This window comes from Nannobrachium achirus, assembly GCF_963921795.1.
Source record: "Nannobrachium achirus genome assembly, chromosome: 5".
In the NCBI taxonomy this organism is placed as follows: Eukaryota; Metazoa; Chordata; class Actinopteri; order Myctophiformes; family Myctophidae; genus Nannobrachium; species Nannobrachium achirus.
The window spans coordinates 47,442,370-47,466,563 of NC_137814.1; positions in this window are offsets into that span (position 1 = coordinate 47,442,370).

The following is a 24,194-nucleotide window of genomic DNA, read 5'->3' on the forward strand; positions in this document are numbered from 1 at the left end:
CTTATGAATCAAAGTGACACAGCTTTCGTAATTGATGGTCCTTTTTTCTTTTTTTTCTTTTCTTTTCTCTTTTCTTTTCTCGGCCATCTGTATCGTATCGGTGCTTTCCCGTTTTTATGTTACACAATAGCTCGACTTGACTCGTGTCAGAGAGATACAGCAGCCCCGCTCTTCTTGTCAGCTTTAAATCAAACAGCTTTCTCTTTTACTCCGGCGACAACAGCTGTGACGAATTCTATGTCACAACAACTGGAAGAATTATGTATGTGGGCGTACGATGATCCCCCACTCAGACAGAGAGAGAGAGGGAGAAAGAGAAACACAATGATCACGTATGCATGCACATGGCCTCAAGCTATACGAGTCTCCAAGGTCCTGAGGACAGTGGCCATGTGACCACGATATAAGCTCAGACGAAAGAGAGAGAAAGTGATAAAGCAGGAGAACCTGCCCAGGGGCGTCGCAAGGGGGGGGGAGTGGGACTGAGTTACTAGGGCCCAAGGTGGAGGGGCCTTCATTATTTTAGACTTTAGCTATTGAAAAATAGCAGATATACAAGCTCACAAGCAGCGCGGCACTCGGGCCGCGCTGCGTCGTGAAAATGTGTGCAAATCTTTGAATATATAATTTTTTAAGCTGACATTTGTAACTACAATTTTGCTTCTGGGGGGTCCAAATACATATCATTTTGGGGGTCCTTCACATGAAAAAGTTTGAGCACCACTGACAGAGAAACATAGGTTTTTCAAAAAATCTTGCACAAATTTTCACGATAGCTAAAGTAAAAAATAGCAGATCTGCACGCTCGCAGCGCGGCACTCGGTGCCGCGCTGTGAGCTTGTATATCTGCTATTTTTCAATAGTTAAAGCACAAAATAATGCATAATAATGCGTTCCCAGTCTAAACGAGTTAAACCCCCTCCCCCTATGATGAAGAACATTCATGCAGTGAATCCTTTTACCATGCAGTGCCCAGAATTTGGTGCGACACCTCCTGAACCTGCTGTACGAGGCGATAGAAGACCACATCTGTCCATCGCCCTCCCTGGAGGATCCATCCCTCCTCCAGCACTGTGCCCTCTGACCCGGGAAGTCTAATTAGCTCGCTCTGGCACTTTTATGTGAAAAGGAGGGAGAAATGCAGAGCCACGAATATGCAGATGAGACACCCGGCCTTGGGCCACCTTAAATCACTCTGGAGTTTGAGTGAGTCAAGGTCTCGGGCACTGTCACACACAGCAAAGATTATATACACGCTTTTCCGCGTGGAAAGTTCCCAAAAATTCCAAAGCGTGTGTGGGAGCCAGGAGTGAGGAGAGTCTAGTTTGCTCAGAATGTTGGCCAGGCTGTCGAAGGGATGCTGACCAAAGTGCGAGGGACAGGGTGACAGCCTTGGGTCATTTGCAAATGATGCTTTACACCAGGGGTCTTCAATGTTTTCAGGCCAAGGACCCCTTAGTTGAGAGAGAGAGATGAAGCAGGGACCCCCACAACCTGTTCATAGATTACATATAGTTTCATTGTTTGACAGACATATCGTCAGTGTATTTTGGATTCATGTCAACCTGTGTTGCAGACATTTAACCACTTGAACCATCAATAAACTTGACTTTTCACTCTGCTCTTTTTCCCCTCTACACCAAAGCTCTTTGCCGAAAATAGCAGATCTAAAAGCTCTCAGCGCGAGGCATTGTGAGCTTGTATTTAGTTCTCAGAATATGGATGCGAGGGTTCAAGTGGTTAAAATAAAAAAACAAAAAACTTTCTATCAGTCAAAAGTTTGGAGGACCCCCTGTAGTAACTCTGAGGACCCCCTAGGCGTCCCAGACCCCCTGTTGAAGACTCATGCTTTACACAGTTTACAGATTTGGCATTGTTACTTAATATGACACACACACAGCAGAGCATTCTATGAAGCGAATAAAGCAGTACTGTACTGTTCAAACAGTGAAATTAAATGAATGACCTGTGTCGTGCGTGTGTGTGTGTGTGCGTGTGTGTGTGTGTGTGTGTGTGTGTGTGTGTGTGTGTGTGTGTGTGTGTGTGTGTGTGTGTGTGTGTGTGTGTGTGTGTGTGTGTGTGTGTGTGTGTGTGTGTGTGTGTGTGCGCGCGCGCGCGCACACGCGTGCGTGAGTGAGTGTGTCTGGGGATCTGAGGATATGAGGTTATAATGGCACTCTTGATTGATTGACATTTCGCTGTTGTTTTGTTTTTCATCATAATGATGTGTTTTTCAAGTCAGCCATGGAAATTACCTCCCACCGATTGTATAATAACAGGTTGTCAGCTGTCAAGTTATTGTCTGGAGGATAACAACTTTATTGTTTCCCATCACTGTGTATTGACAGCAGCGTTGTGACTTACAGTACACCACAGACACAATTCTGTCATCAGAGTGTATGCCGACGTAGCGTAGGCCATGAGGGGTTTGTGGCCATTCACATTTTTTCCATGTTATCAGTCACTATATCGTCGTTGTCGGGTGAAAACCTTGTATGTCCAAGACCGTTTGTTTTGTATTTATCATTTTTAAAATGATTTAAACTAGTGAAAACAGCCGATCTACTCGCACCGCGAGGCGTTGTGTGCTTGTAGATCTGCTGTTTTCACTACTTTTGTGCGACGGCCTTGCATGATGAAGCAGGGCTTTACTTTGCGGAAAAACATACAAATGTGAAACTTGGAGATACGAGGTTTTGGCCCGACAGTGACGATATGAACGTGATTCCCTATAGGTCCACTAGCATACTGTTATTACAAGTAATATTCAACAGCAATAAGGTTCTGTTAAGCCCATGGTATTGTCATGCAGAGTGTCTGTATATGAGAACAAAGCTTTTCAGTTTTCATAAATTGTCCCCATAGGGAATCCCAAACCTCTGGTAAGGCAATGTTCTCAGTCCAGCAGCCTAATGCTAATGCCAGAGAGGCCCATATGCACTACAAAGCCGTGCAGTAGAGAAAAAGAGCTCTGAAATTTGCATATTACTTTCCCAGACAACCAATTACTTTGAGGCGTTATTTGTTGTTCTTTTCCATTTTGTGGTCTAGTTTCTGAAACTATTCACCAAGGTGCCGAATGTATATTCATGACTGGGCTCCATGCAGGCCATTAGCAGTATGTGTAGGTAGAGTATATGGCATATAAACACACTGTGCCGTTCAAGAAGAGTGTGAATGTGCAAGAGGTCTCGATAGCTAGACTCCCTGACCATCACTTTTTGCCTTGATTAGAATACTGTAGGAAAATTAAAGAGTTCTACCCTTTGCTTTTGGCTCTCACGTATTCAATAGAAACTGAATCAGATTCAACTTTGTTATATCACAGGATTCATGTGTAAAAGAGTGGGTGAAATTATTTTTCTGTGCAAACTCTCAATATTGCATGTTACAGGCGGAATTACAGTAGAATAGGAACACAGAACTGAACAGAACACAAACAAGAAGCCATAGAAACATACCGTACAATACATACAAAGTCCTGTATACATCAGGAGCATGATAATACTTAAGCAATGGATAGATGGCCCTACAGAAGGCAGAATTCTTTCTTGTGCAATTGGAAAATGTTATGTAAAAAGTAGCAGGTATTTAAAATCACAGAATCATGTGCATGTGACATGGATACAGTAGGCTAAATATATGAAAAATGTAACTTCAGGTTTGAAGTCCGGGCCTCACCCTGAACTTCTTCAGGTGACATAGACCAATGGTTCTCAAACTGGGGTCCATAGACCCCCAGGGCTCCTTGAGGGAGTTCCAGGGGGTCCCCAGCTAAATGATAGTTAGGAACCAAATGGACCCTTATGGGTATGTAACTCAGAGTATTAGGGTCCAGTTCCATTTTTATACTCAGTCAAGTCTCTTATGGGGGTCCCTGTTATCTTTTCGAATGGGGGTCCACAGGCTTATACGTGTCAATTTTGGGGTCCTTGCTAACACTGACATATAGACAGTAGAAGCATTGCTGAGCTTTTTTTTTCACCATTTGAGGTCCTTGGAGATGAACGTGAAATCCCTGACCCGATGTGCCATCGATGTAAACGGGGTCATGCGCTCTCCTTCGATTCCATGATCAGCTCCTTGGTGTTGTTGACTTTGAGAGCAAGGTTGTTCTCCGGGCGCCATGGTGGCAGTAAGCTGACCTTGTCCCTGTTGGAGGCCGTCTCAATCAATGATGACGTTGGAGCTGTCCATGGACACACAGTCGTGTGCAGGGGTGTCGCACCAAATTCTGGGCCCTGGGTACAAGGATTCACTCACATTTTGTGCTTTAACTATTGAAAAACAGCAGATATGCAAACTCAAGCTGCGAGCTTGTAGATCAGCTATTTTTTGAAAAATCGTGAATTTGTGCAAGTCTTTGAGGTTTTTTGAAAAACCTACATTTCTATGTCAGTGGTGCTCAAACCTTTTCATGTGAAGGACCCCCAAAATGATATTTATTTGGCCACCAACCCCATCTCAAAATATTTATAGTTCCAGGGACCCCCCAGAAGCAAAATGTGAGATAAAAATGTTCGCTTAAAAAATACATAATATTCAAAGATTTGCACACATTTTCACGACTTTTCAAAAATAGCAGATCTACAAGCTTGCAGCCGCGCTGTGAGCTTGTATATCTGCTAGTTTTCAATAGCTAAAGTATAAAATAATTAAGGCCACTCCACCTTGGGCTCTAGTAACTCAGTCTCACTTTTCCCCACCTTGTGACGCCCCTGGTCGTGTGTGTGTGTGTGTGTGTGTGTGTGTGTGCGTGTGTGTGTGTATGTGTGTGTGTGTGTGTGCGTGCGTGCGTGCCTGCCTGCCTGCGTGCGTGCGTGCGTGCGTGCGTGCGTGCGTGCGTGTGTGTGTGCTCACAGGGGGGGGTAGAGTATAGGTCTGCAGCGCCCAGCCAGTGTCAGTGTTGGGTAGCGTTACTTTTTTTAGTAATATAGACTGATTACATATTACCTTGATTTTAAAGTAATATTTTTCGTTACATATTACCCCCCGAGGAGGAGTAATATATTAATATTACTTTACTTATTACTTTTTGGTAAAAAAAAAAAAAAAAAAGCTCAAATTGAACAAATAATTATCTAGATATTTTATTATTATATTTTATATATTTTATTATTTTATTTTATATTTTGTCTGTTTTTTCATATGAAACACAATAGACCTATACCTTCTTAAATGTGGCCTATAATGACATGACAAGTTTGACAACAAGATACAAACCTCTATGCCTTTTTTATTAAAGTCCATAGAACAAGATCTGCATGAGCAGCACAGCATATAATGCAAATTAAATTGCTGTTTAAAGGGATATTACACTTTCAAAAAACTTTTTGTCATTGTATGGTCTAATCAGGCTTGTATGAACACCCTGAACAGTTTTTAGTTTTCTTCATTCAGTATTTAGATATTTGATGTAAAAGTTATCAGGCCCTCCAGGCCCAGGGCCTCTCCCCACACACACTCATTGTAACTTCAAACTCCATTTTAACCATGATAGATTCATTAAAAATACCCATTATTTTTTCTGGTGACTCAAACTACCCTCCTAATACGTGAGCAGGCCGTGTTTTTTCCATAACGTTTTTCATGTATTTTTAATAATTCTTTGTGAAAATGGAAAAAATTAAATACAATAGAAATATATAAAAAATACATGAAAAACGTTATGGAAAAAACACGGCCTGCTCACGTACTAGGAGGGTATTATGAGTCACCAGAAAAAATAATGGGTGTTTTTAATGAATCTATCATGGTTAAAATGGAGTTTGAAGTTACAATGAGTGTGTGTGGGGAGAGGCATGGGCGTGTTGGGCCTGGTAACATTTACATCAAATATCTAAATACTGAATGAAGAACATTTAAAACTGTTCAGGGTGTTTATACAAGCCTGATTAGACCATACAATGACAAAAAGTGTTTTTGAAAGTGGAATATCCCTTTAAGGTGCTTTCTTCAAGTGGACCATTTCAGTCATGTGGAAAATACAAACACATGGGCTACATATTAGCTGTAAGACATCGGTCATTATAATGAATGAACAAACACATTGTAAACAAAACACTTGTTAGCCTACGGTATAAACGAAAAAAGCTAGCAGGTTCATGAGAACAAGGCCTTGACATGTTTTCAACAATGAAATAAAGGTTACTGGCTTTATAAGCCAACGAAATAGTGCAATTACACTCAAGAACAAGGCATGCATACATTTTTAACAATGACACACAAAGAGCATGCCTATTGGCTTTAAGAGTAAGACCCAATGAAATAGTCCCATTTAGGCTCAATTGCAGCTTAAAACACAGCCTAATAAAATAAAACAAATAAAAACAAACAAAAAAATCTATATACACATTAAACAATATTAGACCTACTGAAGAAGGGCACGGACCCCCACAACAATTAAAATAAACGTGCGCTCGCTCGGATTGGAGGCCTCTCTACGGCCAGCACTGGCCTTATTTGTCAAACTGAGCAAAACTGAACAAACGAAAACCAAACCATTATTAGGCCTACTATGTCTATGGCTCATTTCAGTCCAACAAGGACACAATAAGGACAGTTCACAGATCAGATTTTAGGGAAACAACAATGACCATGTCCTATTCACATTATGTAGGCAGACTCAAAATAAAATAAATATAGGCTACTAGACCTGTCCTAGACTAAATTAACAAATGACAAATAAATGAAACAACGTAAGGCATAGCCTTCCAGCCTTCCTTGATAGACTCTGGAGCCTAATCCATAACAGTATAGTACCTGTTAAAACGCATCAGAAGAAGCTGTTCGAAGCGTCGGTCACCGAGACGATTTCGTTTTGGGGTGAGTATAAGACTGCCAAGACTGAACAGCCTTTCTACCGGTGCACTGGATGCTGTTGGCGCGTTGTAACGGATTGCAATTTGTTTTATTCTTTTAAACTGGTGCAGGTTTTCCATCGTTGTGCTCGTCGAGGAGCTCCTCATCTTCGTCTGAAGATGGAGCAGCAGCGGCTGCAGCTTGCTGCTGCTGTTGATTCTCTTTGAAAGCCTTCACAAAGTTACTGCCGTTGTCCGTCACACAAGCAGTCACTTTACTAATGTTCAGTCCATATTTAGAGAAAATGTCCTCCAGCTCAGTTGTAATTGCATCATAGGTGTGACGACCTTGGAATCGTTTACAAGCTATCGCTGCCTTCTCTCTTTTCAATGTATGAGGGTCGATCCAGTGAACGGTCACCCCCATGAAACTCTTATTATTGGCACTCCATATGTCTGCTGTTGTTGAAACATATAGCTGCTCATCCAGTGTTTTCTTTAATTCCTTCTCCATTAAAGCATATGCCGCCTCCAGCTCTTTGGCAAATGTCTTTCTGTCTGGTGGGACGAAAGGCTGAAAATGTATAGAAAATATTGTATTAATAATATGATTTTGAAATAGGCATATAGCTTAATGAATCAGCGTTATATAGGCGCCTAGGCGAGGGCAATAGCAGGCTGTGTATTGGCCTCTGCATGCACTGGTAGGTATTGATTATTGAATTTAATTAATTATTATAGAAATCATAGCTATAATAGGAAATTGTAAACGACATCTTACCTTAGCAGTTTTGACAGGGATTTTGCTGACAAGCTTTCGAAAAGCTGGAGATTCTACTGTTGACAGAGGCTTCATATCCTCAACAACATACTCCGCTACGAGCCTCCTCACTTCTTTGACTTCCAGCCGTTCAACCCGGAGAGAGAAATCGAGTTTTTGTTGCTTAAGATTCGGTGCGCCGCCGCTGCCATCTGCCTTTCTTTTCTCAGTTAGTTTAGTGTGAGGGTGAACCGTTTCCAGGTGTTTCTTTAGGTTACTTGTGCTTTTTATCGACGTAGAGAGAACCTTCGTCTTCCTCCCTGGCCCCGCATCGCAGAGTTTACACTTAACTGCAATGTTCTTCTCATCCTTTTGTTTAATGAACTCGAAATAATGTGAATACATCCATCCTGAAAACGTTGACCCTGGGTCTCCAACCGGCTCGGGCTCATTCTCCTGGACCTGGATCTCCTCATCAACCAATATTTCATCCGATTCCGACTCCATTCTGACTTGATGCTGCTTGCTGCTAATGTTGTTGTTTGTTGTTTGATGTACCGCACAGCGCGCCAACAGGAAATAATGGTCGCAGGTGTCAATGGGCTTTGTAGTTTTCTGGCGCTGGCGGTGCTGCTGTTGGACGCTGCGCATTGTGGATGGATACAAAAATAGGAAATACAAAGAAAATAAAAAAAGCACCTTCACTTTGGCCGGTAACGCGGAAAGTAATGCTGTAAATAAGTTGTCATTACTGCATTATATTACCGATGTTTTTTTTAGTAGGGCGTTATATTAGTCGTTACCGCATTTCGGTAATATATTAGTAATATGCGTTATATTACTAACGTGCGTTACCCAACACTGGCCAGTGTTGAGGGTCAGAGTGTCTCATGTGATGTTGTACACTCACTGCCTGGTAGTGGCCTGACAGGAAGCCAAGTATCCAGCTGCACGCTTTATTATGTCTTGCAGGTACGATAGTTTTGAATGCTGAGCTGAGGTCTACAAACAGCATTTGCACATATTTGTTTCTTCCCCTCATCCAGTGTAGAAAGGGCGTTGTGAAGAGTCATGGCAATTGTGTCATCGGTGGATCTATTTTGACAATATGCAAATTGCCATGGGTCCAGCATGGCAGGCATCACAGAAACAATGTAGTAACTAATAAGTAGAAAGAAAACTGCTTTAGGGTAAATATATTGAAGTTACTTTAATGTATGAGTTGCAATGTATACAGTATTGTCTTCACTCCACCTCTATGCCCCAGTTTGTTATTGAGTATACTATCTTTTCAAAATATGTGTTCATAATGAAGGTGTTGTGTCCTCTGTTTGATCTCTTTGGTTATGGTGATTTAAGTGCTGTGTTGCTTGCTACAAAACAACAACCCATTAGATATAATATAGTACATCTTCAACCTGAACTTCAACTTGAACCTCAACTTGAGAGGTAATTATTTCAGCTATTATGCCTTTGTGGGTACAACAAAATGTTATATATATATTTGTTTTGTCTATGTATAGTCCTGTATGTCTGTACCAGTGTTTCTGTCATTGCATTTCCATTACAGTATGACGACGGTATGCTACACCTCTTTTCAATTTCTGCAACATATGAACCATTGTTTAAGTGGTAAATAACAGTACATAGTTTTTTTAACCTTTGCTTTTTTCCTAACTATTAAAGGTATCTCTGTGAATCAATAGTACATTAATTCATTTAGTTTGTTAAGTTGGCAGTGCCAATTATTGGAGTCTGGAAATGAATAGGAGGAGGTTATATTGAAAATGAATAGCTTGGAGCAATTCAATAAAAAAAAATGAATATAATGAACGTGAATTAGTTCATTCTTGGGGCAGTGAACTTCGGCTCCCTCACATGAAGTTCATGAAGTTCACTGCCCCAAGAATGAACTAATTCACGTTCATTATATTCATTTTTTTAATGAATTGCTCCGGTTGGAGAACATTGCCCAAGGTGCATATTGACTGGAAAGTTTGACAAAACAGCTTAATACAGAAAGTTCACTTTACCTTTAGGGAATCCATATATTTTTTTAAATCTATCTATCTATCTATCTATCTATCTATCTATCTATCTATCTATCTATCTATCTATCTATGACATCATAATAATAATTACCTCTCAGGTTGAGGTTCAAGTTGAAGTTCAGGTTGAAGACGTATTATATTATATCTAATGGGTTGTTGTTTTGTTGCAAGCAACACAGCACTATCTATCTATCTATCTGAAAGGCGTATCGAGTGGCAAATCGAGTGGCAATGTGAGTTTAACGTCATTTAACGTTGTTTAATGCAATCAGATTTTTTTCTGTTTGAATGTATGGGCTGTCAAGGCCAGAAAGTATTTTTTTGCCACAGTAGATGTTCCCGCATAACTTCCTGGTAAGATGATGATGTCACACACATGCCCTCTATTACCTGTGATAACTTTAAGGGGCCATGTCAACAGAAAGCATTTTTAGAGCTGCTAGTGTCTTTCTGCCTTGCATGGATATGGTAAAGACAGACTGCAAGTGTTCCTCTTCCCAGCGACTTACGTTATGTTTCAGCGTTCTAGCGACACTCCCACAAAAATTGAGCAGAGGTGTCTTTCTCTGTACTTAAGTTGCACTTTGAACATGATAGCCGAAGCCCTCCACAGCTCAAAAAGCATCTTCTGTGGACACAGAATATCCTGTAATCCACCAGCCTGAGACCTACTTTGTTGCATGGCGAAAGTTCTTTTGGGGGGACAGGAAGAGTTTTTTGAAAAATCTCTGCTTGGCTCCTCATTTACTGTACTTCAGGGGGCAAGACCATTTAGGTTGAATGAGCTTTATTGACAAGAATGGCAGCATACAATAATGACAAGGCAGCATATACAGATAAGCAATATGAGAAGCATCCTATAGCCTAAACAGCAGCGTGAATACAGCATAACTAAACTATAGCGGAACTTAAGTTTGGCCATGGATTCGACCCTCGGATCACTGTACCGCGGTCACGATAAATGTTTAAGCTATATCGTGAATGAAGCTCTCCGCGGTCACATGATCCGAGACCCCCAGCAAGGGAAGCCTAATCCTGAGGTGGAAGTTGGGGAAGGAGGTGGGGCGCTGAGTTTAGCAACTGACACTATACAGGTTGGTACCCCTGTTATACTCTGAGTAGGGGGCGGAATATAAGACTCCGCCCACCTGGGGCGCGCCGCCAACCTCTGAGATCTCACCCCCTGAACTGGCTACGTCATTCTTCCTACGCAATATTTCAGGGGGCAAGACCATTTAGGTTGAATGAGCTTTATTGACAAGAATGGCAGCATACAATAATGACAAGGCAGCATATACAGATAAGCAATATGAGAAGCATCCTATAGCCTAAACAGCAGCGTGAATACAGCATAACTAAACTATAGCAGAACTTAAGTTTGGCCATGGATTCGACCCTCGGATCACTGTACCGCGGTCACGATAAATGTTTAAGCTATATCGTGAATGAAGCTCTCCGCGGTCACATGATCCGAGACCCCCAAAAGGAAGGACCCGAGTCCTACCCCCCCAAAAAAAGCAACGCTCAGAATCCATGATCAAACCTAACCAACGGTGATGATGATTTATTTCCGCGGCCTAACAGCCTGAACACAACTGTGAACAGAAGCGCATATAACTAAACTGACAACTATAAGCATACATTTATTATAAACCCCAGCACCCAGAGTACAGCTCCTATAAACCCCAGCACCCAGAATACAGCTCTTTTAATTAATTGACTTATGCAGCATCCTATTCATTCTATTTAGTTCTCAACCTCCCCCAAACCACCTTGCTTTTGCAAAGAGAACACAATTATACGAAGGGCTCCGTCCCTCCGCATGACGTTCTTTCTCTTTTAGCGATTACTGCTGAGCCGAAGCAATTAAAATATATACTGACTAACTCTAGTACTCTAGAGCGCTATTGTATACTAGAACGAGCAAGCAAGGAAATACGCTGTAGTACCAAAGTATTAAATATTAGCAGCTTGCCTAAAGCCAACCAATGATAAGAAAGGTAGCTCTAGTGTACTTTTAGCGATGCTATAGTGGGCAGGAGCAACTAAATATAACGCTAATTAAAGACCTGTGAAGCGTAGCAGAGGCAGCACATAAAACACACAAATATATCAGGTATACGCCGAAACAGAACAGCAAACTATACTGGTATAACCTTAAAGACACCTTGCCTGCATATTAAAATACATGTGAGAGGCAGCAATAAACACACGACCGAAGCAGAACCGCATAAAGTAACCTTCTGAACCTGAGCCTTCCCCACGGGACGCGTGTCTGATTGAGTACCTCGGCCCCATCAGTCCATTAACCACGGGGCTGCTTCATATCGTTCCCACGCCGCTTGATTGCTCCTCCGCCGCTGCACACGGAGGATCCCAGCCTGCTGAACCCGATGCAGCGGACGCCTGCTGCTGACGACCAGCTGAGGCCCGAGGGCGCCCGGAGCGCCGCCGCTGCTCCACGCCGGGAGCACCGCCGCCGAAGCTGCTCCGCGCCGGGAGCGCCGCCGCCGAAGGTGCTCCGTGCCAGAGTGCCGCCGCCGAAGCTGCTCCGCGCCAGGAGCGCCGCCGCCGAAGCTGCTCCGCGCCAGGGAATGCGGCGTGTAGAGAGATGGCGCGACGCCTTCACTCTGGCCCTGCTCCCTCAGTCTCGCGGCAAACCGGCGTGCGTCATGGAACAGAGGGTCGTTGGGGCAGACATCGGGCGGACAGCCAGGTGTTTCAGCATGGAAATAAAGGACGGAAAAGTGAGTTAGTTCTGCTGCAGAGTCTGCTGACGCACACATAAGAAACTCTACAACCCACCTCTTGACTTTTAAAGTCAAGCCATGCCAAAACGTGACCCAACCGATATGCGTAAATTCCCCAGCTTAGAGCGACTGCACCCTGACGGAACCGAACAAGCAAATGCGCTGCTATTTACCTGCTAGAGTCTGGCTCCGCCGTGCTTCCAGGGCAGCCGTCGCTGCCGAGAGAACTGGCTCCCGCCGCTGGCGCTAGAACTGGCGTTCCTTGGCTCCTTCGCGGCATGACGGCGGTGTCGATGTGACACTCCCCCCGGAAGACGAGCCTGTGCCCTACGCGCCTCCGTCGTGGGCTCGCGGGCTGGCGGGCTGGCGAGGCTGGCGGGCCGGCTGGCCCAAGGCAGCAGCGGAAGCAGCTGCGGCCGTCGCAGCAATACCCTCCGCGGTGCCGACCGACTCCCGACTGGACTCCCAGCCGCACACAGCAGTAGACGAAGCTAGAAACATAACCTACATGACATGATTAGTGGAACCTGCAGCCAAAGCTGCCATGATAACCTGCTGTCATAGCCGTGGGCCTGCAGCCGCTCCGGCCTGAAGCTGAAATAATAAACAGGATGAATAGCAACCAGCATGTATTAGCTTTAGCATGAGCTGAAGGAAAACAGTACTGTAGCCAAGTGCAGCGGCTACGGAAACACCTCTAGAACATACGGTGTGCTATGAGACCCAGTACTATAACCTTAGTTTGAAACAAATATTTGAGTTAAATCCCTTTAACTTCTGAAACACTGGTAGCAGCTTAACATGCAGTAGAAACAATAACTTGCTGGTGTAGCTGAATATGAATAGCAAGTTGTTTTACCAGCTAATTGCTACTAATAACACGACCGCTTTTACCAGCTCAGTACACAGTACGAGCACCACCAACTGAGATTACCTTAGCGAATGGTAGCAAGCAAAGGCCCACGAAGGCACAATTAAGTTAGCTTAGCGACAACAACGGCACAAACACATTACAAAGCTTAGCAACAACGACTGTCGCCTTGGATCAGCAGTACTGCACTGCAGAAATCAGCTGGGAATTAGCAACAAACGGAGACCCACAACCTTGATAAAGCAGTACTAGAACACGCAAATTTTACCAGAATCCACAATCCCAAATTTCCCTATAACCTTGCCTTGATCCTAGCGTAGACAGCCGCTAACGACGCGAAAGACATGATTTAAGCAGAAGTCAGCAGTACAAGTAACCAGTAACCCCTCCGAGACAGCCATGCTTAGCAGCCGCCGCAGCTGCCGCAACATGACAAAGAAAAGACGCCTGGAAATGCACTCTGATGTCGTCAACAGACCTGTAGCCGCTCTAACCTGAGCTGCAAATAAACCAGTGCAGCAGCTACGGGGACACCGCTAGAACATACAATGCGCCGTGCGGTGACCCCACTATATGCCTTTGCTTGAAGCAAATATTCAATTATACATGAAACTCCGAAACCTGGAAGCAGGCCCAGCCTGATTCAGTAACCACACCCTGATGGTGTAGCCGCGGACCAGAGCGCCCCCGCTAGGGGCTGAGTGACAAACAAATTCCAGTATCAACACGTGGCTGCTCCATTGCCACAGCAGAAGTGTGCCCAATATGCTACAATCAGAACAACTATGTACCAGTGAAAACGTTTTCCAGCCTCGCGATTACCCATGAGCAGAGACACACCTTTTATCAGCTTCTCGAGAGAGGCGACTCACGTTTATTAACGCTCCTCTAAACACATGTTGCCTACATATTGTGTATGCGTAACCCACTAATGCGTCCGGTGTGTGCACCACTCTAATAGACCCGTCTCTTAAGAGACACACACACTTGGACGTGCAATGTATTCATTCACATGACAAGCAGCTGCCGCGATGGCCAGCCGTGCGCGAGAGAAGAGGCCATACGTATATTAAGCAGACCATACACACAATATACACGTACCCAAGGAGAGGCTGAAGCAACACAGCTCCCAATACAGTTGTAGTTCATAGCACACTCTCTCCCCGCTTTGTCCCCGAAGCTTGACATGCTAGAGAACTACATATCCCATCCCCAGTGCTTAGTATGGGCTGACGAGCGTCATGCCGTAAACCACCGCTTGACGTGAACTCGGCTAGCTCGGATGCTAGGTGAATGCTGCCGTTACATACACCCGCAACCTATGAACTGAATCCTCCTGGCGTGATTCATTACTTGCTACGGGGGCCACGTTTTCACGCGGGCCGCCGCTCTATACCTTGACATGGCTAGCACGTTGTTTTACCAGCTAACAGCATCCTTACCGAAGTAGCCGGCTAACAATAGCCACCAGATAGCTCCTAGCTGACTATACATTAAACCTGTTGCTCCACGCTAGCCGATACGGCCCGCGCAGTCGCAAAGCACTGTTGCTATTATCGACAAACCCGACGACTGAGATTACCTTAACTCATGGTAGCCCAGCAAAGGCCCACCAGGGCACAAATAAGTTAGCATTTAGCCCGTAGCCACAGCCAACTTCTATGACCCTGAGTTTACCTTTAGCAACGTTAGCAAAGCCTGTAGCACCTTTAAATTAGCTTTAGCAACAACGACTGAAGTACAGAATTCAGCTGGGCACCAGCAACGTTAGCAAGACAATATGAACCTTGAAACGGTAGTTTTAGAATTCAGCGATTACCAGAATAACAATCTCAAACTTCCCATACAACCTGGCCAAGATCACAGCTTCTTGGTTTGGCAGCTAAGAACATGAATTAGGCGATAGTAAATAGCAGAAACAGCCAGAAATACTCAGCCAGTTAGGCACCCTCTCCGAGCGGTGGGCAGCAGCACAGCTACCTGCAGCAACAAGTGTGGCACCTGTGTGCATCCTGCAGCGCTGAGTTTAGCAACTGACACTATACAGGTTGGTACCACTGTTATACTCTGAGTAGGGGGCGGAATATAAGACTCCGCCCACCTGGGGCGCGCCGCCAACCTCTGAGATCTCACCCCCTGAACTGGCTACGTCATTCTTCCTACGCAATATAACAACACTTTAACACACCTGCAGGTTCCATCCTTTACAGCAAGGGTCTTCAACAGGGGGTCCGGGACCCCTAGGGGGTCCTCAGAGTTACTACAGGGGGTCCTCCAAATCTTTGTGTGATAGAAACCTTTTTCTATTTTTTTTATATTAACCACTTGAATCCTAGCGACCATAATCAGATACCTTTAGCCAAAGCGTTGTGAGCTTGTAGATCGGCTATTTTCGGCAAAGAAGTTTGGTGTAGAGGGGAAAAGAGCAGACTAAGTACAGAGTGAAATATCAAGTTATGTATTGACGGTTCAAGTGGTTAAATACGTATCTGAAAAGAATCCAAAATACAATGCTGTTTGTGTTGTCAAACAATGAAACAATATGGAATATATGAAAAAGTTGTGGGGGTCCCTGTTTCATCTCTTTCTGAACTAAGGGGGCCTGAAAATGTAGAAGGCCCCTGCTGTACAGTATGTAAGGGTTCACCAGCTCAAACCCTTACAATTCAAAACACATACTGTATTAACTGAACGTTGAGTGAGCTCTTGTGAACTGTCAACGTGCTCCCACAGCTCCCAAAGCTCCCAAAACAAACACAGATGCCAAGAAATGCCTAGTTAAGTGAAACTTGTGAAGAGTGTCGAAGTTGGATATATAATCTACACAGTATGCATGTAAAACTTCATTATCATGTGGATAAGGGGCCCTAATGTACAGGAAAATATCAGCCATACAGTATACGTGTAGCCCGGGCCTTAATTCAAATGAAGAATCAGAGGGGGGATATCAATTGCAGAGTTATGGATTTCCCTCCTCATCCCTCCCCAGAAAATCGAACCCAAGATACACCTTCGAAACACTAGTACTGTACTAACGACTCAGCAAATGTTCTCTTACATTTTGGTTTACTTTTTCAAACAGAACTTTGGATTCTTTGGGGTCATTACCCTTAATGCATGAAGTCCTTTTTAATCGACAGCGGTACCTACCAGATAAAATATTGACAACACTGAGGGCTATCGGCTCATTAAGGATCAGGCCTTCTTAATAAGCCTGAAGAGTTCAATGCAATATTAATGGTAGGATTTCTCACAGCCGTCATTTCCAGAATACCCAAAGAGCCAGTCCGAGCGGTGTCCTAATTATTGATGGGCCAAATTATAAGAAAGTCTTCATTACATCTCTTAGTCGATGAACAATTCATGAGAGCTTGCAGAGTGCAGCCCATACTAATGACAAGTGTGATAAAGATAATAACATCCTTCTTTTAACCACTTTCAAACTGGTGTCCCTATTTTGGGCGTATCATTATATATTGAAAGATATAAGGGAAAAAAGGATTTAAAAACATTAATAAAATAAAAAAGCCCCATGTTATCATACAGATGCTGCCTATTCTGCACTACCTGGAATTTGTCTTATTGTGTCCGAAGGTCGCATATACTCTGAAGAACCGTGTCGCTTGAGTGTCCTTCCGTACCCCTGTGATGTCAGTGTGATGTCAACGAGTTGTGACATCACTTCCTGTACGGGGCGGCTACACGAAATGTGGATAACACTATATATGGAGATAGTCCAGTCCATCATGTCATATGGGACTACCGTCATAGACAGTAGCCAAAAGAGAAGGATACACAAGACTAAGAAAGACAAAAAAAGATAGATAGATAGATAGATAGATAGATAGATAGATAGATAGATAGATAGATAGATACCTTTATTATCCCAAGGGGGAAATTTAGTTGTCCAGTAGTAGCACAGCAGTATACAGTTATTTACAAAGTTACAGAGACGTAAGAAAGATAGAAAAGAGGGAAAAAAACAAAACAAAGACAAGAGCAGTACAGTACCAATAAGGAGAAGGTGCATCAAAAGAGGGGGCGAATAATATATAAGTATATATACATAAAGTGTCTTGCAAAAGAGACCATAGCAGTCAATGCTAGTTAGTGCAAACAAGTATATCACTGTCATTGTTAAACAAAGCAAAAATACTCAGAAACTACCAACACTAACAACCTAATAGTGCAGTGTCAAAAATCAGTGCGAAAAAAGAAGAAACTAGGAAGCGTGTCACCGCAAGGCGCACATGAGCACTCTTCCTGGAAGGTCCTTAGAGGTCAAAGTCAATACAGCAATTGATCCTTAGAGGTCAAAGTCAATACAGCAATGGTTCCGTAAGTCTAAGTTAGGAAGGGAGACCTTTTCAAGCGTCCGTTATGTGTCTCGTTGTACAGCTTAAGGGCAGCCGGTACAAAAGATTTTCCTAATCTCTCACATCTCCGTACTGGGTAGGTAAAGCGGTCGTTTCCTCTCTTACTCCAGTAACTGGTGATCTCTAGATGGAGGGGGTGGGAGGAGTTCTCCAAGATGGAATCTAGCTTATTCGCAGTACGCACCCTGGTTACTTCCTCCACCCCCTGCAGAGAGGACCCAACGACAGAGCCTGCTTTCTTCACCAGTCTGTTTAGGTTAAACGTGTCACCTGCTCTGTTGTTGCCACCCAGGAGGAGGAGGATAAAGATACCAAAAGGAGAGAGAAGAAAGGGTGGATGAGGTACAATGTGTCTCAGAAAAGAAAAGGAGGTGGCAACGGGGGCGGCTAGATAAAGTTATTAGGCCTGGATCCGACTTTAAGTCGACGCACAGGATTCCAGAAGTGTATCGCTTATTCGCTCTTGTATCAAACTGGTACTCGAAACGTTCTTAGAATTTAATATATATTTTCTAAAGTAAATATGGGGGCGGCTGTGAAAAAAAGAGAAGAATAAAAAAGAAAAAAGGAGGAAGGAGGATAAAGATACCAAAAGGAGAGAGAAGAAATGGTGGATGAGGTACAATGTGCGGTATCCTCCTTGTCAAGCTCGACGTTGGTCATTTGGACCTATACATGGAGAAATGGAGCGAACCTGTTTGGCCTAAACATGGAGATGTGGAACAGAATGACTCATATATGGGCATAAAAAGTATGTCATGTGACATCACTTCCTGTACAGACAGTCAGACAGACAGACAGCCATTGACTCCGGCCTAACAATGGCTACTGTCTATGACGGTAGTCCCATATGACATGATGGACTGGACTATCTCCATATATAGTGTTCTCCACATCTCCATGTTTAGGCCCTATCGCTCACACCCTAGGTGGGGTTGGCGATAGGGCCTTTCTGTGTGGAGTTTGCATGTTCTCCCCGTGTCTCCTAGGGTTGATACCCTCACAAAAACATGAACAAACTCCCCCCAGAATGATAACAACTAGAATCGTCAGAGAAACGCTGTGGTTGGCCAGATAGTCAAGAATCGCATTCCACCCTCAGGTGTCTTACTAGTGTATTTAAGACATCCTAAATGACAGTTTAAGGGTACGGTGGTTCAGTGTCTATCTGCCAGACTCACATAAAGACAAGAGCATCCACAGGCTTGAACCTAAACCCAACTGGGGCCTTTCTGTGTGGAGTTTAAGAAGGGTTAAATGCGTACTGGGCATGTGTAAAAAACATACCCGTAATTAGCATCATCATTATTATAGCACCATCCATGGGCCAACTCCCTCTATAATGTAATTGCTTTGCTGTTTCTGGTTGTTCTCCAAACTGGATATACTCAAGCTCACTTTAAATAAGAGGAAGGAAGAATGGTAGGTCTAATTATTAAAAAGTTAATTGCATTGCTTGGAACATTCTGTCCATTAATGCTAATTATTTGAAGCCTGAGGAGCCAATTGCTTTTGAATTTGAAATATGGATGTCAGTCCATGTATTCATTTTAAACTGTGTCACTATTTCTTGTGATTAATTTTCATAATATATTCAAAACCGTAACACAAGTGTGAGTGTGTGACACAGAAACCTCAAGTATATTTTATGTAGACTCTCATCTGCAGCAGCCATGTGACATGGTTTAATACGGTACCTGCAACACAGGGCCCCGCTTGTATTTAAATACACACAAACACATGCATATAATATGCATTACATTAACCCATGGGTCACAGCTACAATTATGCCTGGTGTTTTTGATGTCTCCCATTCATGTCCTTGGTTGTCCGACGTGACGTCCCTCTCGTGGGTTATCAACGTTTCCCAGCCGGACACTCTAAATGGAACGCCATTGTTCTGTACCGTGGCGGAAACATGTTTGTTTAGCCTCCTTTTAATTAAAAAGCACCGCACAAACACTCCTTGAGTGCTCTCAGTAATCAATTATAAACAAATTTGTCTCTGCACTTAATGACGACTTGTCAGAAAAATATGGCAGGTGCTTGTTGACGGGACTAGACCACTCAGAGAAGAAAGAAGAAAGTGCACGGAAGGAATTAAAACAAACAATGAGTGTCTGAGTTCTCCAATTGAAGTCACTGACTTGTAGCTGTACACCCACTCTCTCTCTCCCTCTACCTTTCTCTCTCCCCCTCTCTCTCTCTCTCTCTCCCTTTCTCTCTCTCACACATTTCTTTCTCTCGCCTTCCCTCCCTTTACTCTTCTCATCCATTCCTTCATCCTAACAGGCAATATCGGAGAGATGCTCCTGTGATGATCACCCCAGAGGGACTACAGTATGCATTCACATCTGTGTCCCTATTAAAATTTGGCATGCAGAAGAATACGCTGACCTTCACATGTGCAACTACATTTGCCGCCTTTGATGGCCCGGCACCCTGTTATTTATCCTCTTTTCATAAAGGTCCCTTCTACCAGCTTCCGCTCTATTCTTGCTGTTTCTTTGGTCTTCCTCTGGGCCTTTTTGTTGAGCCACACCATTTGCACCTTGAATACCTGAGTTTCCCATGGAGATACAATGCCAGGATGCTTTCTTCTCTCTCTCTCTCTCTCTCTCTCTCTCTCTCTCTCTCTCTCTCTCTCTCTCTCTCTCTCTCTCTCTCTCTCTCTGTGTGTGTGTCTCATTTCTCTGTTGCTATTCCACATTCAGGGCTGGCTGAATGGCAGTCTCGCTTTGACACAATTAAGATAAGGCCACGTGGAATTGTAACGAGTGCGCCCACTCCCCCATGGTGACGGATGGACATTGATGTTTGCCATAAAACAGGCAATTAATTACACACAGCCTCACAGTTAGCACACACACACACACACACACACACGCACACATGTGCGCGCGCGTGCATGCATACAAACACAGGCACAGATTGTCATTGTCGGGTGGAAATCTTAAAAGAAAAGGAAAAAAAAACGTTCGCAAGGCGTTGTGTGCTTGTAGATCTGCTGTTTTCACTACTTTTGTGCGACGCCCTTGTCTGATGAAGCAGGGCTTTACTTCACGAAAAAACATACACATTTGAAACTTGGAGATACAAGGTTTCTGCCCGACAGTGACAATATGCTCAGACGGAACATGTAAGACGTAACGAGGACACAGTATCGACATGCATTATGGCATTTTGTTGAGAGACGAGAAGACCTCTCCCCTACACAATAGCTGTCCCCTGCTGCTGTTCCCCCAGCAGGCTGGCTCATTATGGAAGCCCCTACAGAGGTCGCAATTAGCCAGGCACCCAGCAGTCACCCATGGCAACACTCGCCACTCTGCCAAGCCATTGTCAGTGGGACCTGACCTCCAGCACGCCTGCCGGCTGCAGCTTGGGATCTACAGGTGTCACTAAGCACAGCTCACAGCCGGGCGGGTAGCTCTGCCTTTGTGCTGCCGGCAATGCTGCTTTGTTACTGTACACTCTCCACTGGCCCTGCTCTTCATCGTGTTGTGTCGTCTGTTGTGTTGCCCGTTTTATTTTTCCTTCCTCCGTCATTCTTTTGCCTTTTTTGCATAGAGTCTGTTTATTTTGTCCCTGATGCCAAAAACATCCATTGTTCCTTTGCTCATCTGTGTATTACACATAGCCTGCAGTCTGAGACCACACACCTGTGGATTGTGTGATATTAGCCGGCCATATCTGGTGGCGAATGTTTCATCCTTCATCATTTTTCTTTTTTTATTATTACGATTTTATTTTTTATCTCTGCCTAGCCAGACCCTACATTATAGACGTTGTCTTGTGTGGGTTTGAAGCTGAGCTTATAGTGATGTCACTGTCATACCTACAAAGGCAAAGGAGCCTTCCATCACTGAGGAGTGGCCTATCGCACAACAACACGTGTATGCATGAATGCACATGTGCAGTACTATGCATATGGACAAAGCCCAGGTGATGACATGATTGAGAGCAAACCACACGCGTGCACGCACGCTCGCACGCACATGCACACACATAGATTTGGAGCAGTTTTTTTTGTGGAAAGGCTGGAACTTTGTATTGTGGCAGTGATCGTTGCTGTGGGGTATTTTGTTCCGTGGCAGGGGTCTCGCTGTCTCTCCAGCTCTTGGTGAAAAGGTTAAAACACACACAGCTTAGATGCACTCCAACCATTTTGTTCTGAACAGAAACATAGAACAGTATTAATTTCAGTTATTACATACATTTTCTCCTTAAATTGACTCATTGAATTACAACATAACTGACTTAGTCATTAATCTTTATCATGAAAAAAGAAGTTAGTTCAGTTCAACAATATAAGCTATTGATCGTTTTTAAACTTAATAACAACCAAACTTAAAGAACGTTCAGGTCAACGCCAAAAGCTATTGCTAGTCTTAAGCCTTTGTAACAGCTAAACATGTTAGTTAAGTAAATTATTTTAAGTTCACCATAGCCATGACAAGAACCAGAGACCGATCAAATCACATTAACCTTGAATCGCTGGCATGCCATAAATGGGTTATGCTGCAGCAAAACTCAGGAAGGCTAAATAAATAGATAAATACGTTTATATGTTTACTGCAAGTTCAGTAAGCTTTAAATCAAAGACTTGTACCTTTGGTGGAGGGCAGCCGGCAGCAGCCTGATATAACTCAAAGGCTGCCTGACAGATGGTGACTAGAAAAGATGTACACACATCATAGCTGCTATTAGGGCTTTATTTGAATGAGAAAATTATAATATGTTTTTAATCGGTTGTAAGATTACAAGTTTAGGTAGTTTAGTGTCGTAAATCTATTTTCGATCACATGCTTATTTTTGTCTCTGGAAACCTTCAATTTGTTTACGGTTTACATTTTTGCATGGTTTCAAGTCCTGACGCACGCACTCACGCACGCACACACACACACACGTACGCACGCACGCACGCCAAAAAAGACCAACGCCACAATGCGCACACATAGAAACGTGCCACAAGCTCTCTTTCTGTCTAAAGCGGACAACAAGGGGATTACAGCTGAAAGTGCAGCTAAAGCGACAACACGAGCGGGCCGGTATAACAGAGCTATGCCCTCTGGTAAATTGACTGATGAAAAATCGCCTTTCCTGCGTCAGAAGGTATTAAGAAATCAGTAAGGACTTTGATGCATTTCACCTTTTGATGAAACGTGTGTGTGTGTGTGTGTGTGTGTGTGTGTGTGTGTGTGTGTGTGTGTGTGTGTGTGCGTGTGCGTGTGTGTGTGCGTGTGTGTGTGCCTGTTATGGGCCTCAGTCTCAGTAGATCTGGCTGTAGCAGGTGGCCATGGTAGAAGTGCGTAAATAAAGAGGACACTCTGAGCTGTCAAGACTATCCTCCATCCTCCTCGCTGCTCCTCAGAAAGAATTATACGCCCCAGCCTTCAGCGCTCGCTGGTGAATCTTTGAGTCTGCTCTTGTAAGCCAAGATTTACATGACAGCGAGTGGGATTTTAATGCATAATAGTGTCATCATGGGAGCCGTTTATAACCGCGCCTCCTGGCAGGGCATATACAATTGGTCAGCAGCGTTTGCAAAGAAGGCCTACTGGCACTAGGAATCCTCGCGTACGAAGACAATCAGTAGATCTCTCCGCCTACTGATATGTCTGGGGAAATGTAAATTATAGAATAGAATGGGCTTGGACGCTGGAGAGCACCAGTGATAGCATTAAACCTACGCCCACTGCTTTGAGAACCAATCCTGATACCATTGCAATATGAAGGATCGCCATAAGGGCTTTGCAACGTCAATAAGTATCATGCACAGTTTGCATTATACTGTACAGTATCTGCTGCTATGCTCATACACCTTTATATCTTATCTATGTATACATATGTCGATAATTGTGGGCTCGCCTGGAAGGCGAGCACACGTATGTTATCTTCATTATTGTGGGCTCGCCTGGAAGGCGAGCACACGTATGTTATCTTCATTATTTATTTCTATACTATACTAGTCAGTATCCTCAAAACTTTGGCGCGCTTCATCTCTTAAACGCTTACACCTTTCAACACCATTCAAATTTTTATGTGTTCAGCTTACTGAGGACACGTGTGCTTGTATTTTTGGTTTTGAAATGTTTTGTAGTATAAATATAAAAAAATAAAATGTTTAACTTTAAGCACCCAATGCATTTCCAATGGGTTTAGTGAGTGGAGAGAAGGATAATAGACCCATGTTTATGTTAAGGCGCTGTGGCTGCAGTGTTCACACTTCAGATATGCTATCTATATCATTGCGTTCACACAGGTCTGCTCTCTGATTTGATCCAAATATCTAAGCTTTGTGATGTATATATTCTGAGTTAAAACTACAAATATCTATAAATGTCCCTCTCCACTCTACTGATTGAGACAGCTGTGATTAAAGGCCTGTCTGTCATTGGCTGTTCTGTGGTGCTGCAAAGTAACTAAGTACATTTACTCAAGTATATACAAGTACTTGTACCTACAGTACAATTTTGAGGTACTTTTACTCTACTTTCCATTTTTGTTACATATACTCTACTATAAATACAGCATTTGACAGCCTCAGTTACTTGTTACTTTGCAGATTTTATTATTAATAAAA